Source organism: Neopelma chrysocephalum, unplaced genomic scaffold (assembly GCF_003984885.1).
Source record: "Neopelma chrysocephalum unplaced genomic scaffold, ASM398488v2 Primary Assembly neopelma1_60, whole genome shotgun sequence".
NCBI classification, from domain to species: domain Eukaryota; kingdom Metazoa; phylum Chordata; class Aves; order Passeriformes; family Pipridae; genus Neopelma; species Neopelma chrysocephalum.
Window position 1 is genome coordinate 13,498,430 of NW_020897715.1, and position 15,848 is coordinate 13,514,277.

The 15,848-nt window shown below is 43.9% G+C and overlaps 1 protein-coding gene and 1 long non-coding RNA gene across 2 annotated transcripts in view; both read right to left on the minus strand.

Moving 5' to 3' along the window:
- LSAMP (limbic system associated membrane protein) overlaps positions 1-15,848 on the minus strand; it is a 1,005,382-nt gene that overhangs the window by 852,697 nt on the left and 136,837 nt on the right. The gene's annotated exons all lie outside the window — the stretch shown is intronic.
- LOC113966446 overlaps positions 8,268-15,848 on the minus strand; it is a 38,448-nt gene continuing 30,867 nt past the window's right edge. Inside the window, exons 4-6 of the long non-coding RNA XR_003533830.1 lie at positions 9,910-9,968; positions 9,170-9,202; positions 8,268-8,804 (exon numbers count right to left, since the gene is read on the minus strand). This is a non-coding gene — a long non-coding RNA (uncharacterized LOC113966446). The remainder of the gene's footprint in view (positions 8,805-9,169; positions 9,203-9,909; positions 9,969-15,848) is intronic.

A 15,848-nucleotide genomic window follows, 5' to 3' on the forward strand; every position in this document is an offset into this window, starting at 1 on the left:
CTTTCTTCTTAATTAAATTTTTGTCTTCTCTTATTACCCTGGCCTGCTGTTTTGTGTCTAAAGCTGTTCTGTTCTGGACCACAGAAACAATAAAAAATATGTACTCCATGCCCATGCAAGCACTCTGAACTGTCAGAGCTGTGCTAATAAAAGGTAAAAAACAAAAAATGTACTGAGATCAACCTGTGTCTACTTCAGACTTCAAGACACTCCAGATCATTATAAATGGGGTGGGGAGGAAAAAATAGTTTGGAGGATATCAGTGGCTTATCTATCTACCAGAGACCTCAAAGTGTTTTCTAATACTAAGCCTTTCTAGCTCCTTCTGAGATGAATCAGCACTGTTATTGGTCCAGAAGGGATGAGGAAACTGAGGCATGGGAAAGGGATGCAATCTATGCACAGACTGACCATGGTACAGTGCAGAGCTTGAGGAAACAACCTGCCCTGACTGCATGCCATCCCACTCCCCTAAAATGGCATTGTGAGACCATAAAAAGTTATTGCCAACTAAAATAGACCAACACAGCACACAGGCTGTGAAACAGTGTACTTAGCCAGTTAACCACTGTGCATGATTAGAGCCTCCAGAAAACAGGTACATGGGGTAGAGCACTGAAGGGAAGGAAAACACAGTCCCACACAGAAGACTTCAGAGGTCCAGCTTGTCTGTGGGTGCATGGCTAAATTTGGTCTCGGTCCATTTCTCACTGGGCAGGAACCACATACAACTTATTACTTCACCTCTGGACATAGGGGAAGCATTCCCTCCCTAAGTCTGATTTTGCAGGGACAGCAAGGGCTATTAGGGCTAACGGAAAGTGAGGGATCTTGCTAGGGCAAATGTTAATGAAAGGGCGGAAAAGCTTGTTTTACAGGTCTTGGAGTACATTCTGCTCTAAGAATAAAAAATTACCCAGGAACATGATTCTAAGGGGGGTAAAAAGGCCACAAAATGTATATATCAAATGCACTAGAGCAGTGGTCCTGGCTTCAGCACACAAAACATTTGTTCTGCCACTGGCCAAAGTATAAATCCTATTCTTCTTTCAAAAAAAAAAAAAATTAAAATCCCCTAAATGATTCAATGTTTTATACACCCTCTATATACTGCAGCCTTGAAAAAGATGCTGCAGTATGACGGGTTTGGAGACTTTATCTTGCTGCAGCAACTGAAGAAGAGCAATTTTAACACTGACATAATAGTCAGGCATGTGTTTGGTGGTTATCCACAGCTAGTATTAGGGTGCTGGTAAATGTGTTCTTGGCAGTTTTGCATATGCACAGGTTTCATTTTTTAATGGGCTGTACTCCATGGACGCATATGTTTCAGGCTATGTCTGTGTGTAATTTGTTAATGGTGCACAAGCAGAGGTGCCAGAGCTGTGCACATACTTTTGGCATGTCCTCTGTGTTCAAGCACTCTGTGTGCATGCATGTGCATGCATGTGTTCTGGGCTGTGAGGTTTTGTTTCTCACTGTGGAGTGTGCTATGAGTGTGATGATTTTGCAGGGTTTGGTAAAGCATGCTGTCATTCTTTTCTCAGCTGATCCTGGTGATAACCACTAAAACACACCTTCCACTCCTGCCCCACATTAAAGGATTCATCCCTTTCTTCTGCTCCAAGCATTGTCAGAGATGCCATTTTATGCAACAGAATGTCCTCTACCAGACAAAGACTGCCCCTACCCTGCACACAGCAAGTCCAACTGTCCCCCAAACTGCACCAGCCCAAAGTAAACCTCAGGGACCTGTCCACCATGAGGAAGCACCTGTCCCAGTTCCAGAAGCAAGCATTGTCCTGGCACCTCCATGGCCAGTGGCCCCTGCTCTTCATGCCGTTGGGCACATGGATACAGTTTTCCAGTGCTGCCTGTGGCAGACAGCATTGACCAAGGGACCATAAGGTTGATAATCAACATAAGAGTCCACCCTGGGTCATGCTGAACAAAGATGCTGCTAGCAGGAAACTGCCATCAGTGTTTCTAGATGACTCTGCCTCATGAAAGGACTTATACTTTGGCATCTCCCATATTCCCACAGTGGACCATCTCCCTACTACACCTTAAGGGGAGCCACAGACTCCCTTGTTCATGACTAGGAAGAGGAAGCTCCTGCCAAGGGAAACAGGCAGGAAATCTCCCTCAGATTTATCAGCTCTGGTAGAACAGAACATGCAATCTAAGCTTTGATATGGCAGTAGGAGATATAGCCTTGAGGCAGGCAAAATATTCAGACTGCAACATAAAACGCTATCGGACTGGTTTCCAATGTACAACTCTTGCCTTTGTATTCTTTCTTTTGTGCTCTCTCTGCCAGTCCAAATCAGTTATGGCTCTTACATATCACAGTAGTTAAATTGAACTGGGATCAGGAGAAATACCTCCCACTCCCAGTCATCCAGTTAATCCTATCAAGTCCATCTTCTACATCACAACACAGAGCAAAAGGTCAGCATCCAGTGTAGAAAAAAGCAAAAAGGGTGCCATCCTACGCAGAAGAACAAAGTCTCTTATAACGTACTCTGCTGGGTTGATGCAGCAAGGTTGAGGGGGAAGGGAGACTGCAGAGTGGCTTCTGTGAGAAGACAGGAGAAGCTGCTCTCATGGTGGACAGAGTGTGGTTTAGCTGGCTCCAAGATGGACCTGCCACTGTCCAAAGCCAAGCCCACCAGTGATATTGGTGCCTCTGCAATAACATAATTAAGACCAAAAAACCACCTTGCAGCAGCTTATGAGAGAGAAGAAAATGTGAGAAAAAAAGCCCTCCAAACATCATGATCACGGAAGAGGGAGGGGAGAAGGTGGTCTAAGCAGTGGAGCAGATTCCCCTGCAGCCTCTAGAGGACCCCTCAATCCAGCAGGTTGATCTGCCTTGAAGAAAGCAGCAGCCCTTGTAAAACACCTGCTGGAGCAGGCTCCTGGTAGGAGCTGTAGCCATGGAGTGGAGCCTACACAGGAGCAAGCTTTCTGGCAGAAGCTGCAGCCCATGGGGAATGCATGCTGGAGCAGTCCGTTCCTGAAGGGCTGTGCCCCATGGGAAGGACTCACTCTGAAGCAGTTCCTGAAGGACTGTCTCCCATGGGAGGGACCCCACACTGCAGCAGGGGAAGAACGTGAGTAGGAAGGAGCAGCAGAGTTTTATGGACTGTCTGCAACTCACATTCCCTGTTCTCCTGGGCTGCTCGTGGGGGAGGGAGAAGAGTTGTGAGTGAAGTTGAGCCTGGGAAGAAGGAAAGGCTGGGGGAAGATGCTTTTAGTTTTGTTCTAATTTCTCACTATCCTACTCTGTTATTAATTGGCAATAAATTAAATTAATTTTCCCAAGTCTAGTCTGTTTTGCCTGTGATAGTAATTGGTAAGTCATCTTCTCCTGTCCTTCTGAGGACAAGTGATAGAGTGCCTTGGTGGTCATGCAGCAACCAGCTAAGGTCAATCCCTCCCCATCCCCAAATAAATAATGCCACCAAAGGAAAACATAGAGAGAAGCATCTTAAAGGAACTGGTGATAATGCTGCAGGTGAGGCACACAGCAGCTTTACAGCTGTGTATAGTTGTTCTGGCTAGTCCTGAGGGCCTGGTTACAGAAAGGACAAAGAACCACAGTTTCCAGGATGATGAACATAACTGCTTCTATGGACTTCAGGCAGAGAAAGAGGTAGACTGCACTTCTGAAAAATCCAACCCTCACCCCTGAGGCAAATTAACAATAACAGTTCATGCTCTAATCAAATAATAATAGCTCAGTTAATGACTTGTGCTTTAACCAAAGTCTGGGACCTGAGAAGATGCCTCCTTATGCCCAGGACACAGAGTGAGGCTGGGGCTGGGGCTCCCTTTCCAGAGGCATTCCCAGCCCTAAAGCAGCATTAGGAAAAAGAGTGATCTGACTTCTTGGCAGCACAAACTGCCATGAGTACATGAGCCAGTTCCTTCCCTAGGACGTGACGCCCTGGATGGCTCTGCTCATGCTGCCTGACAGTGTCTGCTGTCATCCCCACTCCTCCATAAGCTCCCCTCCTCCCTCTACTACTCATTCCTTTGCTCAACGAGGCTGGCATTTAAGAAACACTTATTCCAATCCATTTCTACCCTTGTACAGCAATTGGGTGTCATTTAGTTTGATTTAACCAATTTAGTCCTATGAATTAATTGGTTAATAAGCCATCTGTATGCATCAGGTGACAGAGTCGCGCTCTCACACACAGACATAGACAAGCTACCCACTTGTCCTTGTTTAATAACAGGCTGTAGGGAGTAGGAGCAGGAGAGGAGTGCAGGCTAATTTCACTCCCAGTGGAGAAGTGCCAACAGAGGGTCGTGGTGATCATTGCCCTGACCTTGACCTCTGAGAGGGGGAACTGTCTGTTTAGGGTAATTCAAAAATAACCTACACTGTACTTACAGAGGAGTGCCAGCTACAGGAGAGCCACAAGAGTCATGGATATGTTTCACCTCATAGGTTGTTTTTTTCAAAAGAGACAGGAAAAGAGGTTTAGTTCATGCTTAGCAGACAGTAGAAAATTCTCAGCTGCATTCCCAAACAGTCGAACTTTGTATGTGAGTAGGAGGGGGAGAGGGGTGAGAAGTGGGGGAGTAGGAGAAGAGTGAGGTCTAAAGCATTTGATTTAGGTGTGATCTTTGATTATGAGAAAAATGTCTCATCTATTTTGATTTCTTTTTAAATGTAAAAGAAAAAAAAAGCACCCCTTGCAGGCCCAATCATTTCAATGTTACATACAACCCTCCAAGCTATTCAATAAACAACAATACAGCAAGCCAAAATCAAATCCAGCAACATATCCCAACCCACACAACAGAAAAGCATCAACTGTTCAGACAGAAAAACAACACTCCCTCCCCTGGCTGCCCATCCATCTCAGCCAGCCCTGCATGTCCCAGTAAGCAGACAAGTTTCTCTGTAAACCCTGAAGGCTGACACAGGATTTTCAGACTGAGGGGGAACTGAATTACAGAACTATGAGACCCTTGGGGAAAAGCCCTGCTAGCAGCTCCCTGTCTTTTATGCCCTGAGAGCTACCCTCCCTCTCAGCCACTGCAACTGCAAGAGCTTTATGTGGGGAAGGGGCCACTTGATGGTGCAGGAAGCTCCCAAATGATTTGATACAGTAAATGCCAGAACCTACAAAATCCAAGCCAAATGGCACCACTTTGGTGTGACATGCTGGGCAACATGCTCTCATTAGAGAATTATAACACAAGCTTCTGCACTGGGTGATTTCTAGTGGAAGGTGCAGCCCACTGTAGGCTGCATGGTCCACTATCACAGAACAAACAATGGGCACCAGGGAGAGGCCCTGACTGAGGCTGCTGCAGGGAGAGAAGATGGGGCTTAGCCTATGTTGGGTGGTGCAGAGCAGCAGTGCATCCACAAGGATTTCTCCAGGGCTCTCCCACCTCCTGGCATTTTTCAGTATCTGGGAGAGAAACAAGCAAGCTGCATACTCTGCAAGAGAGACACAAAGTGAGCAGCAGGGACTTAGCTCCGAGGAGAAAGTACTTTCCCCCTCTATCCCTAAGGAAAATGAAATTACAGTGGAGTTGGCTCTAAATGTATCCCATTAGCACAACAGGCACCACAGGAAGAGTAACATCCTCTGTGTGCTTAAGTGAAATACTGACAGGCAAAGCGAAGCAGGCTGAAACAATTCCTTCGGAGAGGAAAGGGGGAAACCTGTTTACCCAGTACACTCAGCAGGAGACTGCAGGAGGGGGCAGAGAAACCTGCCGGAGTTCCCAGTGCAAGCATGCCCTGCCAGCCCGCACACAGCAGGCAGGACAGAGCCTTTACACTGCATGTGTGAGGAGCCCCAGAGTGCCTCGCTGGGGGTTAATCCCTGAAAATACATGCATTTGCTCTCACTAGCATGTGAGTGCCTGTTCCCAGACAGTGTAAAACTATCAAAACATGGAGGTAAGCTGCCCTGCTTAACAACTGGATGCCCTGGCTAAGCCACCTCTGCTTCATCTGCAGCAGGAATGCCTGTGATATCAATGAATGAATATACCAACCCATCCATAACAAACAATTTCACTTGATCAGTGACCACAAAAACCAGAATGTCCCTGCCTGAAACGAGCAAGTGGTGTTACGGCTTGTTTAATGGCTATGCGAAGCATGTGAATCCAACTTCTATGCTTTCCTGCTTAAGCAGCTCATATGCAAAAGGCAGTTATATCACACTGCACAAGAAGTCTTATTTTTGTCAATTGTTAAGGACTCCAAGTGCAAAATGTGTAAAACTACTTAGGAGATTTACGGGTCAGAAAGATTTTATTTTTTTTTTCTTTCCTAGAAATGCCTCACCAGGCTGAGTTCCTTAACATCCACTCATTTAAAAAACAGAGACACCTAGGCTGCTTGGGAGGACTTGGAAATCTCACCAACTGCCTCATGGCAGCTCCCAGTACTGAAACACCTTTGAATTTGTGTGGCATCCTGTTACCCAAATACATTAGTCACAGAGCCAGTGCATCTCTGCCTGCAAGCTTTGCCCATCCAGATGGAGCTGTGCAAATGCTGGTAGCAGCAGAGCAAAGGACAATGGGGAAGCCAGAGAGACCCCCACTGCTGGAGACATGGGTGAAACAGGACAGGGCTCTTAATCCCTAAGATACTGCCTAGGGAGAATGGCACACGTTATGGACTGCTCCGTGTGCAAGCACCACAAAGCTGGACTAGCTAGTGAACACCTCAAGTGACTGAGGAGCCTAGAGAGCGTGGCTCTTTTTGGGAAAAAGAAAACTGGAGTTGCTGTCTGCTGGAGGGATCAAAGAGGCCAGTTGTCCAGCAGGACAGCTGCTGGAGAGACCAGCCAAACTGAGACCCCTTGGTCCTTCCTCTTGCTGTCTCCAACCACATCCTTTCCAGCCTGAGAACTGTCTCTCTTAGTTTCCTTCTCTCTTGCCCTCTTTTTTTAATCCTCCTGACAAAACCTTAAACGGTCTAAAAGCATCCCCAACAAGGATGAGCAAACGCAAATGTCTTAGCAAATGTGTATTTGAGCTCCACATGCTCCCAGGGATGGGGTAGTAATAAAAACCAATTAGATAATGCTCAGCAGCTACAGTGAGAGGGAGTGGTACAATCTTACCACGACTAATACAGTTTTTAATAATAGATGGCTCTCTCTAGTGCTGGAGAAGGGAAGCCAAAGTGGTGTCAGTTACATTGCATCTTTCTGCCCAGTGAATTTCTGTGTGTGGAGGATTAATAATTTGTGAAAGGGGGGATTTACTTGCCCTCCATACTTACTACTTGTACCAGAGAGATCCCTGCAGGATCGGGAGTGGGCTCCCTATGATGGCACATGGCGGAGGAATCCCATAGAGAAGCATGCTGAGCTCACTCCTGCATCTCCTCACATGAGGACACCCAGTCGTATGGGTATCAATATTTGAACAGCTCAGTAATGAAGAAACTGGAAAAGCACATGGTTTTGCTCTCTTGGTATCTCTCACATCCCAGAAGAAGTCCAAAAGCCAAGTTGCAACTGACCACTGAAGCAAGGCTGAAGAAAGCCCCACACACCAGAAGAAGCCACGTGTGCCTGAAGTGGGTCAGTATCATGGTTGGGGTGTCACAAAGCCCCCTGCTTGCATCTCTCCCCACTGCCTTCCGTTTACAAACCTTCACTTCATGCCTCCTTGCTCAAAACACAAACAAAAGCCATGGAGGGCATTTTCTTGTTGCCATGGAAACAGTTGTAATCTCAAACATACTTAATGCATCACTCTTGCTCCTCCAGCACCTTGCAACAGCTTGCTGTTCGATAGGAAAGTTACAAAGAGGGCAGGTGAAAGAGCCCTGACAGCTTCACGTCCTGCACTCAAGACCCAGCACCTCTGTAGCTGCCCATAATCTCCTATCCATCAGCACAAAGACTCTTTCTTTCTTTTCTCCTCTCCTTCTGTCTTGTTTTCTGTTCTTTGGAGTGTCACATCATTTACATTTATGAAAAGAATTTTCCTGGGGGTGCAGAGATAGTTCAAATTGTCTGTGATCAGATCAACCTTGTGCATAATGCATTTGTATGAAAATAAACTCCCTGGGGCCCACACTCATGGCTGAAAGTCTCTGTAATGAAGTATTTTACTCTAATTTAGTTAAAGATGATGGAGATAGGAATGAGTGCATGCCTGCATGCATATAGAGGAGGGGAAGACAGACAGAATACTATACACACACAAAAGCCAATAATTATAAGATGACATGCTGGCTGGGAACACTACTGAAGTACCTCATTATTACAAGAAGTTAGCTTCTCCACTGTTTCCTCTGAAAATCAGTCCTGCCCTGTGTAGCTTCTTGCACACAAGATCTGAACAATCTTCATGTTGATCCTCAGGACTAGTCAGAAAACTAGTCTTCTATCCTGCATTACTTGCTAAGAAAGCATTCCTATTCCACACCCAGACTGAACCAAGACCACATTGGGATAACGGCCTTCCCTGTTCCCGATTCTTCTTTAAACACAAAAGCAAGACATCACCCTCAATTAGAGTTGCTCCTCTGGAACATTAGCCTCCTCTTTTCCAGCCTCTGCTCTCTTTGATTCAGAAGGATGACTTCGCCATAGGGCTCCTTCTCCGTGCCACCAGTCCCAGCTGAGTAACTTGGCTCACAGGTTCCAGGCTCCTCCTGTGTGACCTCTCTGGCTTGGCTAGGCACTTAAACCTAGAAATGTGAAACTTTTCCTGGCAAAACCTTGTTGAAATAGGGACAACTCCACGCAAGATTTCTGTTTCAATTAACCAGTATTTTCTGAGAATAACAACTTTGCCTGCAAACAAAAATATCAGATATCTAAAGATCTGACTCTTAACAAAGCTTAAATTATTTCAATGAGCTTTGGGTCAACTCAAGCACAACTGCAGATAGTTAAGTTCTAGTACACTCTGCCACTGACTTGCTATACTGTGTTGCATAAACCTCTGTTCTCAGTCTTGTTTCCCCACTTGTTCCATGGAGGACAAACTTGCCTCCCTGATCAACAGAAAACCATGAGATTTCATATGTCAGTCCTCCAGGCTTCCAGTCATAGACCTTTTTTTTCAAAGGCTATGTCACATGGGAATAAAAGAAGAAAAAATGCATTCTAGGATCTTTGATGCAGATCCACATGTATATTAGAAATACCTATTTTACCTGAGTCTGTTTTTAATTTTCCATTTGTATACTCTGAGAAGAAAAAAAAACAACAATCAGCTCTTGTGCCTAGATAGGCCTGAAAAAACGTCACACATCCCAGTAAAGACTTGATCTTCTACACAGTAAGAGATGTGATCTACTTTTCTGAAAATACACAAAATACACCTTGAAAATGAAGGCAGAGGACTAAATCCATTCCTGGCAAGAAGAAGGTGCAACTCCCTTTGAAGCAAGAGAAATCAGTGCCGTTGAATTTGTCTCAGGGAGATAAACATTAACAACCAGTCCTTCCCAGAGGACAATCTGATAACACCGAAGTTGACACCCACAAACGTCAAGCAGGATATATTTCCTCCTGTGTGCTGGTATCTAAGCTTATCACCCTATTTGCTTCTTCTCTCCCAAGTCATTTTGCAGGGTCAAAGGCTATCATGGGGCTTTAATTAGAATGCCATCATAATGAGCTGGCACTTAAATCAGCCTGCCAGTGGCTAAAGAAAATTAACCTTAGAGTCAAATGAGCTCTAGTCTGGGAGTTCATGTCACGAGGGGGCAACAGACTCTTTCAGAGCTGATGTGTATGGTGGAGGGACAGAAAGCTAAACCCTGCATTCTTTTCAACCAAGAGATCTATACTGGGCAGATCACTTATCCTAGCTGTCTCTGATGCACAATAAAATCTTTGTACCATATGCTTGCTGTGCCAAGCCAAGGAGAAATCAACAGGGAGAAGTTACCTAGGATGAAACTTCTCTTGGGCTCCTTGAGAAAGGATATGACTTGAGCTCATGTACACCTACGAATGTATCACATGCAACAAACCCTTTCAGTTGCTATGAAAGACTTTGCCTTTATGACTGTGATGATTACATCATTATTATGCAAGAGCCTAGACTGCAAATAAGGGCAGGTGCTTCATCCAGCTCAGACCCCACAAATCTTAGGGAGCAAATACGAGGATATCCCTTGCTGGCTGATAAACAGAAGGAGCATTCACAAGGGTGAATTCACACACGGGAATAACCTCACCCCTAACCTTGCACTTTCTCTTTGCTACTGGTGCCTTTGCAACTGTACTGCCCCTTCCCACATGCATTTTACACCTATTTCTCCCTGCACCACCTTTTGGCACGAGTCACAAACATACTGTATTGCCAGTGAGTTTTGAGTAAGTAGTTCTGAACAGCCAACGGTGTTTTTTCCCAGTGAACCCAGATATTCCCTGTAGTACCATTTTTCTTTATATCCTGAAGGCACCCACTAGCCTAGAGAACAAATCCACTGTGTGTTACTCACAGGTACCGGAGAATTCATAAAGACTTACTGCCTTCCTTAGAGCTGAACTGCCAGTGCTATAATTTTCCACAACATCTCTTTTATGTCACTGCGCTTGACAAATACCTTGTGCATCTTCACAGGTATTTAGGAAATCCTGCCAGTGCAGGCACAGAGAACACACAAATGGACCTAACATCTCCATCTATGCAAGACAGAGCTGTGCAGCAAGAACAAGAGATTTTGCTAACCAAATCTGGCCATAAAGCCTCCCTCGTATAGCAGACTCAGCCCCATCTTCCTTGCCACAAGAGGACACATTTTCCTTTCATTAAGACCAATACACCTCAGAGGCTATTTAAACAACACTTGAGCCTTTCTCATCATGTTTCTACTACAACCATAACTGATCTTTCTCTGAAGGGGAAGTATCCAATTGAGAACCTCAGGAGAAGACTCTACTTATTACATCATAAAGTTTAAAACTGGATCAACTCTGCTAGAGTCAATGCAGCAATAGTAAATTTACAAAAGGGATGCTAAACAGCAGAATTTACTGCAGGACCATCTCTTTAAAGGAAACCTGAAGCCACCTTCTTTTGCAAAAGTATCCTATGAAACATTTGCTTCCTGTGTCGCCAATGACCCCTTCAACTAACTGCTCCTAAAAGACTATCCAACACCTCCATTAATTCTTCTCCAGTGATAGTTTGTGTTTACTTTTGGAGGTCTGACTTCACTGCAGAGGTCAACTTGCTTCCTTCTTAAGAACAATAAAGCTCCAATGGGCTCAGTGTTATAGTTTCCAAATGAATGTGCTAGGAATTTAGACAGTCCAACCCATCTTCAACCTCCTGTAAGGTTCACTCACAGGTTTTCATGGTGTAGAGGCTGTCATCCAGGAGGACTACAAACATCAGAATAGAATAGTTACAGGCATTTTTAAACTTAGCATTATTTGCACCAGGGCATTTAAAAAGAGAGTAATTTTTAGTTTATGTTAAGCTTTAAGTACAATTCACTACATGACTTAGACATAAGTCATGCATTTGGTGACACCTGCTTAAAGGTTCAGCTCCCATGAGGCTTCAAGAGAATGTCAGCTTTCTTTTTTAAAAAAGAATACTATTAACCCCTGGGAGAGTTTTATTAAAAAGCATGAAATTGTAATGTTTGGCTTGACCCAAGTATCTTGAACACAGATGCATGTATTAACAAGGGCAGGTATCTGGAAACTGTTCCTGTGGCATGTGCACTGGAGAGGACAGTGCTGGTCATTTCTGAGGTACATGGCAATTTGTAAATCAGTCTCATGTCTTGGGGCAGCCAAACAACTGATACTGAGAAGGGACATCTCTGAATACCAGCTTTGAAAGGGAAGTAATCTTGAGACATTTTTTTGTCCTTGTAGTTTTCTTCTCCTCTCACCAAATGTTGTAATATATGGATTCAACAGATGGTATGATCTCTTCCTCCCTCTCTCCCCTCAGGTCAAAAAGTAAAATAGTAAATACCACAGTAAGCACTTAATGCAGAAATAAACCATTGCGGTACAAGAAGAAGAAGCTTCAGACACTTCAAAATAAACAAGACATAAGAAAAGTCAAGTCCTCATCCAAGTCATACAGTTCCACAGAGAAAAATTGCATCTCTTTGTGTTTCTTCTGACAAGCAACAGTTTCTCCCTTACTCACAAATAAATCTCAGGCTACTGGAACATCACTGACATTTTCTTTAAAGAGTTTTTAATTAAAGTAACATTAAGCATGCCATGTTCAGTATTTTTCAGGCATTAGGAAAGGCTACTAAAATTACCACTGAGGGGCCTATTAAATATCATCATATGCTCCCAGAGTAACTAATTACAGACATTTTGAAAGGGTCTGTCTTCCCCATCCTGCAAAATTTTTAAACTTTTTTTCCCTGTTTATTTCCTTGCATCAAACAACCAAATGTTAATGACATGCTATCTGGCACCTGTCCTGCAGAATGGGCAGGCATTTCCCCACTGCCCCCAATGGCACCAAAGAGTTTGCTGGCATCTCGGAGCCTAGAAGCAAACCTGACAAGGTTTCTGTTACTTTTTGTTTGTTTGTTTTCCCCTCTGCTTTCTATACCTGATGTTTGCATCACTTGGATGCATGGGCAAAGACCACAGAAGACACTGGAGCTTGGAAATAAAACAGGTACTCTCAGCAATGCAAATCCAAAAGTTTGAGGAACTCAGAAAACTGGAGGCCCTTACAGAAAACCCCAGCCTTCCTGATCTGCATTTGCACAGCACTTCACGTAGAAGAATGACACTGGGTGGCTGCTATAACTATTGCCTACAGTGATTGTGGTAACTAATACCGAAAAGGACTTGGAGCTGAAATTTTCTTTCTGCATGGGACAGTATCAGAACAGAACCAACAATGGTGGTTTATTTTGTAGAACAAGACCTCTATGCTATTCATCTTTTATTCAGAGCAAAAGCAAGCCACCTGCTCCTAGATCCATGCGTAATGCCACACCACACACAGACATCCAGGTGCAGAAGGTATACCCAGAGGCATACTTCTAAGCTTGTTAACTGTGAGGTCAGAGAAACTGGCCTTGAAGCCATCCAGGGAGCACTCAAAATTCAACAGAGAGGTACCCAGACACAAGTGGTTGCTCCCCCTGTCTTTCCATCTCCCAGAGCAAGCACTAGTGTGCTGCTCAGCAGTGCAGCCCAGGTAGAGGGCTGACCATGAGCAGCACAGACTATCTGCTGATTCAGTCCAAACAGGGCCTTCCAGCAGGAATTTGGAGCAATCACAGTGAATGATGTTGCTGCTCGCCTTATGCATGAGGTAGAGCAGTTTCCCCGCTGACCTTTTCATCGCTTATGAGGAGGGCAAGCATTCCAGCACCTACGCCATCTGCAAATTTGGCCTTCCCCTCAAGGATACAAAAAATTAGGTCAGAGGCTTTTGTCTTTCCCTTCCATTCCTGAAAAGCACATTAGGGCTCAAATCCTCAAGACAAAGCATTATTATTATTGTTGTTACTTTTTTATGGTGGAAGAAAATATTAATGTTACAAATAGCTGCCATTAGCATAAGCAAAGCTGCATATTAATATGCACATGTGTGTCTCTACTGTCAGGAAGCAGAGAGGCCCCAGAGGCCCTGCTTTCACTGGGGAAAATGATGATGGCATTAACTCTAATGATAACGATAAGGAGGCTGCCATAAATGATATGACAATTTCTTTTGTATTCCTGTTTGGACAAAGACTTCTTCCTTACTCCCCAGTGTCCATAAAAGGATGCTTTTTGAACAAATGGCAGCTCTACTGATTTATTTAATTTCACCACAGCTTTATGGTTTTCTTAAAAGTGCCAGCTCTTTGGGTCATGTGACTAAGAAACTCGCTTAAGCCTTTCAGATAAATTCCTAATCGCCAAGATTTTGGAGAACTGGATACTAAATAAAAGGAATCCCACATCTATTTATGGTTTTTAAAACCTTGAGACGTTTGAGCCTTTTTGGACTAAGGATACTATTATATCAAAGGACAGCAGGAGCTATGAAGGAAAAAATAAAGGATATGAAAAAAATAACCAGGAAATAAATTGTCTCTGACCTAAGATGTTCCCAATCCTATCACAGCCTTTCTCCCCCTTCACTTATTATTGTCCTTACATGTATTACATCTAGGCTCTGACAGCAGATCTTTGTGACTATGCTATCAATCAGATAAGAGAACTGATCTGGCTGAAGAGTAACAAAGCAAAAGAGAGCATGAAGGGGAATTTCCTACAGAGAGGTTTTGGATGTGCTCAGCAGTACAGACCTGCAGACAGGCATGCTAGTACTGCTGGGAGGGTAGCAAACACAGGATCGAAGCTGCTCTTGTTACTGACAAAATGCACAGTGGACTGAGGAAACAGATGCAGAGGGAAGATCTGGGTTCCCAGGGCCCATGTGTCAAGAGTCTGTCAAACCCCGTGGTGGCTTTTACGGCTGTGGAACAAATATGAGTTTTCTTTTTTTCCTTTAGGCCAGAGGAAAAGCAGAAATTTCTATGCCCAGCTGTGATGTTGAGGCATTGGTTATGCAATAGGACTTGGCTGCAACAAATGCAAAAGCATTTCTTCACTGAACTCTTCATCTGAGCACAGACAGAAGATGATTCTCTCTGGTTCCATAGCTTCTGAACTAATTACACAGCTTTTTGACGATGTCACTGCACAGGGTGTCTCTGCCCTGGAATCATCTGTCATGGCTGCAATGTGCAACAGGGATCTGAATACATTAAAAGTGTCAGGGAGGTGCGGATGCTACGTTTTGGTCTGTCAGCTTCTGCGCTGAAAACCCTATTGAGCTCAGCTAATATACTACACTATCTGCTTTTCATTTTTCACATTTGTTCATGTGATGTACATCCTGAAGCTCATCAGAGGGAAATGTAAGCTTTATACCAGCAATAACAATCTTTGCAGCAAACTCAATCCAAAAAGGACTAGCCAAAACCACAAAGAGCCCTACAGAAGACTGCTTCAGATAACGTGGCCATGCGGAAATTCTTGATACAGAGGCAAGTTCGAAAACTTGACACTCACAGGCCAGTAACACAGGTGTTACAGAAAGACAGCTTCCTCCACCCGTGTGGACTCTAGGACATATGGAATAGGCACAAGCCTCACAATCTGTGTCTCAGGTAATATCTGGTCCAGATAATACAACATTTAAAGAACCATCTTTGCAGTAAAAAAACATATTAAAAGCCATATTAAAGCTGCAAAACTGGCGGACTCAAGATGGAAAACATCAGGGCAGTACAAAATATGAATCCTTTTTGTTTTTCTCTTGTGTTCTTTACTCTCTTAGTTGAGTGGTTCAAGTCTGTATCTCAAACTCACTCAGTCCCCACATAGCTTCTCAAACCCTATTATTCCAGCTGGCCTTCACAGAGAAATTTTTCCTCATTCATTTTCTTGTTTTGGAACAGAACTACAGTCATCCAAGAGAATTTCTCTGCAGGGACAGCAAGAATACCCCACAGGAATGCTCAGTAATGATGACCATGCTTGGGAAATGCCACATTATCATAAGCTTCCTGTTTTGGACATATCCAGAACCAATAGCAGTTCTTATTTCATTAGCAAAACCCACTAAAATAGTGCAGTTAATCTGAAAAGTTTCTCTAAATAACCAGAAGCACAACACTGCAATTATAAGCAGAGGCACGTACATGCCCTGTAGAAATGATGTATATTAACATCAGTTATTCAATACTGTCTCCTTCTGTGAAAAGCTGAAAGAATTAAACTAATATATGAAGTCTATTTGCTGTTTGTGTTTGACTAGAACTTACACCTATATACAAAAGTCTGTGGTTCACTCATACTTGGATTTCCAAACGTGTTATTTGC